The 8,472-nt window shown below is 49.9% G+C and overlaps 1 long non-coding RNA gene across 1 annotated transcript; it reads left to right on the plus strand.

The window, feature by feature from the left end:
• Positions 1 to 1,437: 1,437 nt before the first annotated feature.
• LOC131188646 (uncharacterized) lies at positions 1,438 to 6,714 on the plus strand. Its single transcript, XR_009152811.1, has 3 exons — positions 1,438 to 1,521; positions 3,175 to 3,273; positions 6,695 to 6,714. It is a non-coding gene; the product is annotated as an uncharacterized LOC131188646 (long non-coding RNA).
• The last annotated feature ends 1,758 nt before the right edge of the window (positions 6,715 to 8,472 follow it).

The following is an 8,472-nucleotide window of genomic DNA, read 5'->3' on the forward strand; positions in this document are numbered from 1 at the left end:
CCCAGCCAGCATGCTTTAGAGGAGGACTTCCACTCCAGAATCCCCAAGCCAGCCTGCTTTGAGGAGGACTTCCTCTAATCCCCAGCCAGCCTGCTTTAGAGGAGGACTTCACTCCCAGAATCCCCAGCCAGCATGCTTTAGAGGAGGACTTCCACTCCAGAATCCCCCAGCCAGCATGCTTTAAGAGGAGGACTTCCTCCAGAATCCCCAAGCCAGCCTGCTTTAAGAGGACTTCCTCCCAGAATCCCCAGCCAGCATGCTTTAAGAGGGATGGACTTCCACTCCAGAATCCCCAGCCAGCATGCTTTAGAGGAGGACTTCCTCCCAGAATCCCCAGCCAGCCTGCTTTAAGAGGACTTCCACTCCAGAATCCCCAAGCCAGCCTGCTTTAAGGAGGACTTCCACTCCAGAATCCCCAAGCCAGCCTGCTTTAAGAGGACTTCACTCCCAGAATCCCCAGCCAGCCTGCTTTAAGAGGACTTCCTCCCAGAATCCCCAAGCCAGCCTGCTTTAAGAGGACTTCCACTCCAGAATCCCCAGCCAGCCTGCTTTAAGGAGGACTTCACTCCCAGAATCCCCAGCCAGCCTGCTTTAAGAGGACTTCACTCCCAGAATCCCCAGCCAGCCTGCTTTAAGAGGACTTCCTCCCAGAATCCCCAGCCAGCCTGCTTTAAGAGGTGGACTTCCACTCCCAGAATCCCCAGCCAGCCTGCTTTAAGAGGACTTCACTCCCAGAATCCCCAGCCAGCCTGCTTTAAGAGGACTTCACTCCCAGAATCCCCAGCCAGCCTGCTTTAGAGGAGGACTTCCACCCCAGAATCCCCAGCCAGCCTGTTTTAAGAGGAGGACTTCCTCCCAGAATCCCCAGCCAGCCTGTTTTAAGAGGAGGACTTCACTCCCAGAATTCCCCAGCCAGCCTGCTTTAAGAGGAGGACTTCCACTCCCAGAATCCCCAGCCAGCATGCTTTAAGAGGGAGGACTTCCTCCCAGAATTCCCCAGCCAGCCTGCTTTAGAGGAGGACTTCCTCCCAGAATCCCCAGCCAGCCTGCTTTAAGAGGACTTCACTCCCAGAATCCCCCAGCCAGCATGCTTTAAGAGGGGAAGACTTCCACTCCCAGAATCCCCCAGCCAGCATGCTTTAAGAGGGGAGGACTTCGACTCCCAGAATCCCCCAGCCAGCATGTTTTAAGAGGGGAGGACTTCCACTCCCAGAATCCCCCAGCCAGCATGCTTTAAGAGGGGAAGACTTCCACTCCCAGAATCCCCCAGCCAGCATGCTTTAAGAGGGGAGGACTTCGACTCCCAGAATCCCCCAGCCAGCATGTTTTACGCGGGGAGGACTTCCTCCAGGTCCTAAGCCAGCCTGCTTTAAGAGGGGAGGACTTCCACTCCCAGAATTCCCCAGCTAGTCATGTTGATTCCGTAAAACATGAGATTTCTCAGCCCTTCTTTTCCTTCTCCTCCCAGGGTCCATGTTTTCACAAGCAATGAAGAAATGGGTGCAAGGAAATACAGATGAGGTAAGGCGCTCATTACCGATAGGAAATATATGATATATTTCTTTGGTGCCTGAAAGAGACCCTACTTTGCGTCTCTGGTGGACAGGCAGGTTTTAGGTCAGGACCACCCAAAATTCCTCCCCAGAATTAAAAAAAAAAATGATTGCAGGGAAGCTCCTCTGAATAATTGCGAAGTTAACCCTTTGATCAGGTTTATTCGTTCCTTAAGTGAGCCACACACAATTTTATCATCCTTTTTGCCACGGTCGTTACGTGAGTCACATGGTCAATGAGTGAATCTAGCTTTTCCCATTCACTTATTAGAAGCCAGTTGGGATGGAATAGTGACTCTGCGATGCTGCAACCATTGTAAATACTTGCAAGTTATCAAGGCCCCAAATGTTGATAACATGATCACGCAGATGTGATAGTCGTAAGTGTGAGGACTGGTCATAAATCACACTTTTCAGTGCCTTAGTAACTTTGAAAAGTCATTAAACAAATACAGGAAATCTTCAAACTCATAACCTTTTATTCAGGGACCATTGAAAGTTATAAGGGCGCTGAAAAAAGGTGACTTATGACCATTTCTCACACTTACGACGGTTGCAGCTACCCTTTGGTCACATGATCAAAATTCATCCACTTGGCAACTGGCATGTACTTACAACGGTTGCAGTGCCCCAGGTGGGGGGAGTGTCACTTGAACACCTTTTTGCGACAAGCAAAGTCCATGGAAAAGCCACGTTCACTTCACAATGGCGACAAGAAAGGTGGTACTGCATTCAGTTTTGGTCGCCACGATGTAAAAAAGATGCTGAGACTCTAGAAAGAGTGCAGAGAAGAGCAATAAAGATGATTAGGGGACTGGAGGATAAAACATATGAAGAACGGTTGCAGGAACTGGGTATGTCTAGTTTAATGAAAAGAAGGACTAGGGGAGACATGATAGCAGTGTTCCAATATCTCAGGGGCTGCCCCAAAGAAGAGGGAGTCAGGCTATCCTCCAAAGCACCTGAGGGCAGAACAAGAAGCAATGGGTGGAAACTAATCAAGGAAAGAAGCAACTTAGAACTAAGGAGAAATTTCCTGACCGTGAGAACAATTAATAAGTGGAACGACTTGCCTGCAGAAGTTGTGAATGCTCCAACACTGGAAATTTTTAAGAAAATGTTGGATAACCATCTGACTGAGATGGTGTAGGATTTCCTGCCTTGGCAGGGGGTTGGACTAGAAGACCTCCAAGGTCCCTTCCAACTCTGTTGTTGTTGTTGTTGTTAAAGGAATCTTTTTTTTTTTAATTTGCATTTATATCCCGCTCTTCTCCGGAGACTCAGGGCGGCTTACACTATGTTAGCAATAGTCTCATTCTATTTGTATATTTATATACAAAGTCAACTTATTGCCCCCAACAATCTGGGTCCTCATTTTACCTACCTTATAAAGGATGGAAGGCTGAGTCTGAGCCTGGTGGGGCTTGAACCTGCAGTAATTGCAGGCAGCTGCTGTTAATAACAGACTGCATTAGCAGCCTGAGCCACAGAGGCCCCTTTGAGTTCACTTCAGAGGGTTGGTGGTATTTGGGCAGCTGGGTCAGAACAATTGCTTTTTTCTGCTCACTAGTCGTAATCCGAGAATGCCCTGTGCTGATGGACTCCTTCGCTCTGTTTCTAGGCCCAAGAGGAGATGGCGTGGAGGATAGCCAAGATGATCGTCAATGACGTCATGCAACAGGCCCAACCCCCGGAGGCAGCGCTCGAAAAGGTGACTAAGGTAATGGCTGAACTGCCACAATAGGGGTGTCCAATCATGGCAACTTTAAGACTTGTGGACTTCAACTCCCATGCTGGCTGGGGGATTCTGGGAGTGGAAATCCACCCTTCTTAAAGCATCTGGCTGGGGGATTCTGGGAGTGGAAGTCCACCCCTCTTAAAGTAGGCTGGCTGGGGAATTTTGGGAATGGAAGTCCTCCCCTCCTAAAGCAGGCTGGCTGGGGAATTCTGGGAGTGGAAGCCCTCCCCTCTTAAAGCAGGCTGGCTGGGGAATTCTGGGAGTGGAAATCCACCCTTCTTAAAGCATCTGGCTGGGGGATTCTGGGAGTGGAAGTCCACCCCTCTTAAAGTAGGCTGGCTGGGGAATTCTGGGAGTGGAAGCCCTCCCCTCTTAAAGCAGGCTGGCTGGGGGATTCTGGGAGTGGAACTCCACCCCTCTTAAAGCAAGCTGGCTGGGGGATTCTGGGAGTGGAACTCCACCCCTCTTAAAGCAAGCTGGCTGGGGAATTCTGGGAGTGGAAGTCCACCCTTCTTAAAGCAAGCTGGCTGGGGAATTCTGGGAGTGGAAGTCCTCCCCTCTTAAAGCAGGCTGGCTGGGGAATTCTGGGAGTGGAAGTCCACCCCTCTTAAAGCAGGCTGGCTGGGGGATTCTGGGAGTGGAAGTCCTCCCCTCTTAAAGCAGGCTGGCTGGGGGATTCTAGGAGTGGAAGTCCTCCCCTCTTAAAGCAGGCTGGCTGGGGGATTCTGGGAGTGGAAGTCCTCCCCTCTTAAAGCATTGCTGGCTGGGGGATTCTGGGAGTGGAAGTCCTCCCCTCTTAAAGCATCTGGCTGGGGGATTCTGGGAGTGGAAGTCCACCCCTCTTAAAGCATCTGGCTGGGGGATTCTGGGAGTGGAAGTCCTCCCCTCTTAAAGCATCTGGCTGGGGGATTCTGGGAGTGGAAGTCACATCTGGCTGGGGGTTCTGGGGTGGAAGTCACCCCTCTTAAAGCAGGCTGGCTGAGATTCTTGGAAGTCCACCCCCCTTAAAGCATCTGGCTGGGGGATTCTGGGAGTGGAAGTCCACCCCTCTTAAAGCATCTGGCTGGGGGATTCTGGGAGTGGAAGTCCTCCCCTCTTAAAGCAGGCTGGCTGGGGGATTCTGGGAGTGGAAGTCCTCCCCTCTTAAAGCAGGCTGGCTGGGGAATTCTGGGAGTGGAAGTCCTCCCCTCTTAAAGCATCTGGCTGGGGAATTCTGGGAGTGGAAGTCCTCCCCTCTTAAAGCAGGCTGGCTGGGGAATTCTGGGAGTGGAAGTCCTCCCCTCTTAAAGCAGGCTGGCTGGGGGATTCTGGGAGTGGAAGTCCTCCCCTCTTAAAGCAGGCTGGCTGGGGAATTCTGGGAGTGGAAGTCCACCCCTCTTAAAGCATCTGGCTGGGATTCTGGGGTGAAGTCCACCCTCTTAAAGCAGGCTGGCTGAGATTCTGGGGTGGAAGTCCTCCTCTTAAAGCAGGCTGGCTGGGGATTCTGGGAGTGAAGTCACCCCTCTTAAAGCAGGCTGGCTGGGGGATTCTGGGGTGGAAGTCCTCCTCTTAAAGCAGGCTGGGGGAAGCCAAATCTCTTAAAGCAGGCTGGCTGGGGAATTCTGGGGTGAAGTCCTCCCTCTTAAGCAGGCTGGCTGAGATTCTGGGGTGGAAGTCCACCCTCTTAAAGCAGGCTGGCTGGGATTCTGGGGTGAAGTCCACCCCTCTTAAAGCATGGCTGGCTGGGGAATTCTGGGAGTGGAAGTCCACCTCTCTTAAAGCAGGCTGGCTGGGGAATTCTGGGAGTGGAAATCCACCCCTCTTAAAGCAGGCTGGCTGGGGAATTCTGGGAGTGGAAGTCCACCTCTCCTAAAGCAGGCTGGCTGGGGAATTCTGGGAGTGGAAATCCACCTCTCTTAAAGCAGGCTGGCTGGGGAATTCTGGGAGTGGAAATCCACCCCTCTTAAAGCAGGCTGGCTGGGGGATTCTGGGAGTGGAAGTCCACCCATCTTAAAGCAGGCTGGCTGGGGAATTGTGGGGTGAGTCCTCCCTCTTAAAGCAGGCTGGGGAATTCTGGGGTGGAAGTCCACCTCTTAAAGCAGGCTGGCTGGGATTCTGGGAGTGAAGTCCACCTCTTAAAGCAGGCTGGCTGGGGATTCTGGGGTGGAAGTCCTCCTCTTAAAGCAGGCTGGCTGGGGTTCTTCCTCCACCCTCTTAAAGCAGGCTGGACTGATCCCCCTCTTAAAGCAGGCTGGCTGGGGTTCTGGGGTGAGTCCTCCCTCTTAAGCAGGCTGGCTGGGGAATTCTGGGGTGAAGTCCTCCCTCTTAAAGCAGGCTGGCTGGGATTCTGGGAGGAAGTCCACCCTCTTAAAGCAGGCTGGCTGAGGATTCTGGGGTGGAAGTCCACCCTCTTAAAGCAGGCTGGCTGGGATTCTGGGGTGGAAGTCCTCCTCTTAAAGCAGGCTGGCTGGGGATTCTGGGAGTGAAGTCCACCTCTTAAAGCAGGCTGGCTGGGGGATTCTGGGAGTGAAGTCACCCCTCTTAAAGCAGGCTGGCTGGGGATTCTGGGAGTGAAGTCACCCCTCTTAAAGCAGGCTGGCTGGGGATTCTGGGAGTGAAGTCCACCTCTTAAAGCAGGCTGGCTGGGGATTCTGGGAGGAAGTCCTCCTCTTAAAGCAGGCTGGCTGGGGATTCTGGGAGGAAGTCCACCCTCTTAAAGCAGGCTGGCTGGGGATTCTGGGAGTGGAAGTCCACCTCTTAAAGCAGGCTGGCTGGGGATTCTGGGAGTGGAAGTCCACCCTCTTAAAGCAGGCTGGCTGGGGATTCTGAGTGGAAGTCCACCCTCTTAAAGCAGGCTGGCTGGGGATTCTGGGAGTGAAGTCCTCCTCTTAAAGCAGGCTGGCTGGGGATTCTGGGAGGAAGTCCTCCTCTTAAAGCAGGCTGGCTGGGGATTCTGGGAGTGAAGTCCACCTCTTAAAGCAGGCTGGCTGGGGATTCTGGGAGTGGAAGTCCTCCTCTTAAAGCAGGCTGGCTGGGGATTCTGGGAGGAAGTCCACCTCTTAAAGCAGGCTGGCTGGGGATTCTGGGAGGGAAGTCCCTCTTAAAGCAGGCTGGCTGGGGATTCTGGGAGTGGAAGTCCACCTCTTAAAGCATGGCTGGCTGGGGATTCTGGGAGTGAAGTCCTCCTCTTAAAGCAGGCTGGCTGGGGATTCGGTGCAGACTCCCAGCATAAACCAGTTTCTCAGCTCTCAGGATGCCAAAAAGGATCTGGGTGAAATGCTCCTGGTTCAGACGGATCACCTGATCCGAGCATTGTTGCCTGATCATCAGAGGCCTTTTTTCTTTAAAGGCAAAAAATGCTACGATCAGGCCTCCAACCTGTTGGCAGTCAGTAGTAATGAATTTAAAATGGAAATTTTCTCAGCTATGATCTTCAGGAGCTTCCCCAAAAACCCCTTCCTCACGGCTGCCTGCCCAGTGCCCGACACCCTAATTAACGGGTGAGAAGAGGCTTACTTACCTCTTTCTCTCTCTGTTGAGACCCAATTGAAGAAAGTTTCCCAGCTCTTTCTACCAAGCGTTCTCCTTCTGGACTACAGTTAGGCACGGAGAAGAAGAAAAAAATTGCCCCTTAGGTTTCCGACCTGCGTTTTTTTTGTTTGTTTGTTTGTTTGTTGTTGTTGTTGCAAACTTTAAAAAAAGAAAGTAAAAAAAGACATTTGCAATCAGAAAGGCTCAGGGTACCTTTGGTCTGTCAGAGAGGGCTTTGCAGCCGACAGAAGGAGCAATCTTAAAAACCCTGAAACCAATTTTTTGGGAAAGATCCTTTGAAAGAATGAAGTATTCCATTAACTGGATTCTTTGTCTCGGGCATTTGGGCCAGTCTGGAAAAAAAAAGAGAAAAGACCTCGGAGACGAACAATTTTTTTTTTTTTTAGAGAAAAAAAATTGGGACCCTTCTACTTTTCTCTCTCGTCTCTTTGCCTTCCCAAAAAAAAAGGGGGGCGATTCCACGCCTCTCTCACTTTGCAAAAACAACATTTCAGCATCTGAGAAAAAAATGCAAGAAAAAAAAAAAGCAATGAACTTTTGTGCGTTTCCTGTTTCTTTTCATTTTCTTTTCTTTTCATTTGCAAATGTGTCCGTTTAAGGCGAAACAACAACTCTAGTCGGGTTTTTAGACGTTAATTCAGGGGTTTTTTTGCTGAATTGTTCCAGATTCCGGCTTTTCTACTTTCTCCTTTAATGCAATTTGGAAGTCATCCGTCGTCCGTCTTCTTTTTTTTTCTCCTTTTTCCTTTCTCCAAATAAATCCGAAACTTCCTCCGATCTCCAGCGCTTGCCACGCGCGAGAACATTTTACAAGAGTTTGGAATACTTGAGACAAAAATCCACTCCGTTGTTTTCCCCCCCTTTCTGTTGTTATTTTTTTTTTCTGTTGCAACATTTTTATCTCTTTGGAAGGTTGTTGATTTTTTTTTACATTGTCATTGGCGTTTGTTTCCTGAAGACTTGTGCAAAAAAGAAAAAAGAAAGAAAGAAAAAAGGATTTATTATCTCAAACTAACTTTAGGAAAGTTTTTGATTTGTCTCCAGTCATTTGAAAGCGGAATAGACTAAACGCACATCACTTTGCGGTATCGGCTGGAGCGAGACGCCGTCAGGAAGCGAAAACAAGTTGTGTATAAGTTTCTTTGGTACCGTGTACCACCTTATTGTCTGATACCCAAGTATTCCAGTACTCAAACCATATTTAATTGTGTTTTGATTGAAATATAAATATATATCTATATATAAATTAGGCACTCGTGTCCCTTTTCTGTCTGTGTGGTTTGTTTCTACTGCACACACCTTTTGGCTTCGATCGTCTTAAATCGGCGAAAACGAAGCGGGCTCTTCAAACTTTTGTCTTCGAAACCGCTCATTGGTCATTCTTCTGTGGGATCCACTCTCAGTGGATCACCAGGTCCAATTATTACAAATGAAGACAAAGATGATGAAGGGACTGGAGGCTAAAACATATGAAGAACGGTTGCAGGAACTGGGCATGGCTAGTCTAGTGAAGAGAAGGACTAGGGGAGACATGATAGCAGTCTTCCAATATCTCAGGGGCTGCCACAAAGAAGAGGGAGTCAAAAGTAGTCTTAGGTTAAAGTTTTGGGGATTTGGGGAAGAAACCACAGAGTCAGGCACAGAGTCTGT

Source organism: Ahaetulla prasina, chromosome 1 (genome assembly GCF_028640845.1).
Source record: "Ahaetulla prasina isolate Xishuangbanna chromosome 1, ASM2864084v1, whole genome shotgun sequence".
NCBI lineage: Eukaryota > Metazoa > Chordata > Lepidosauria > Squamata > Colubridae > Ahaetulla > Ahaetulla prasina.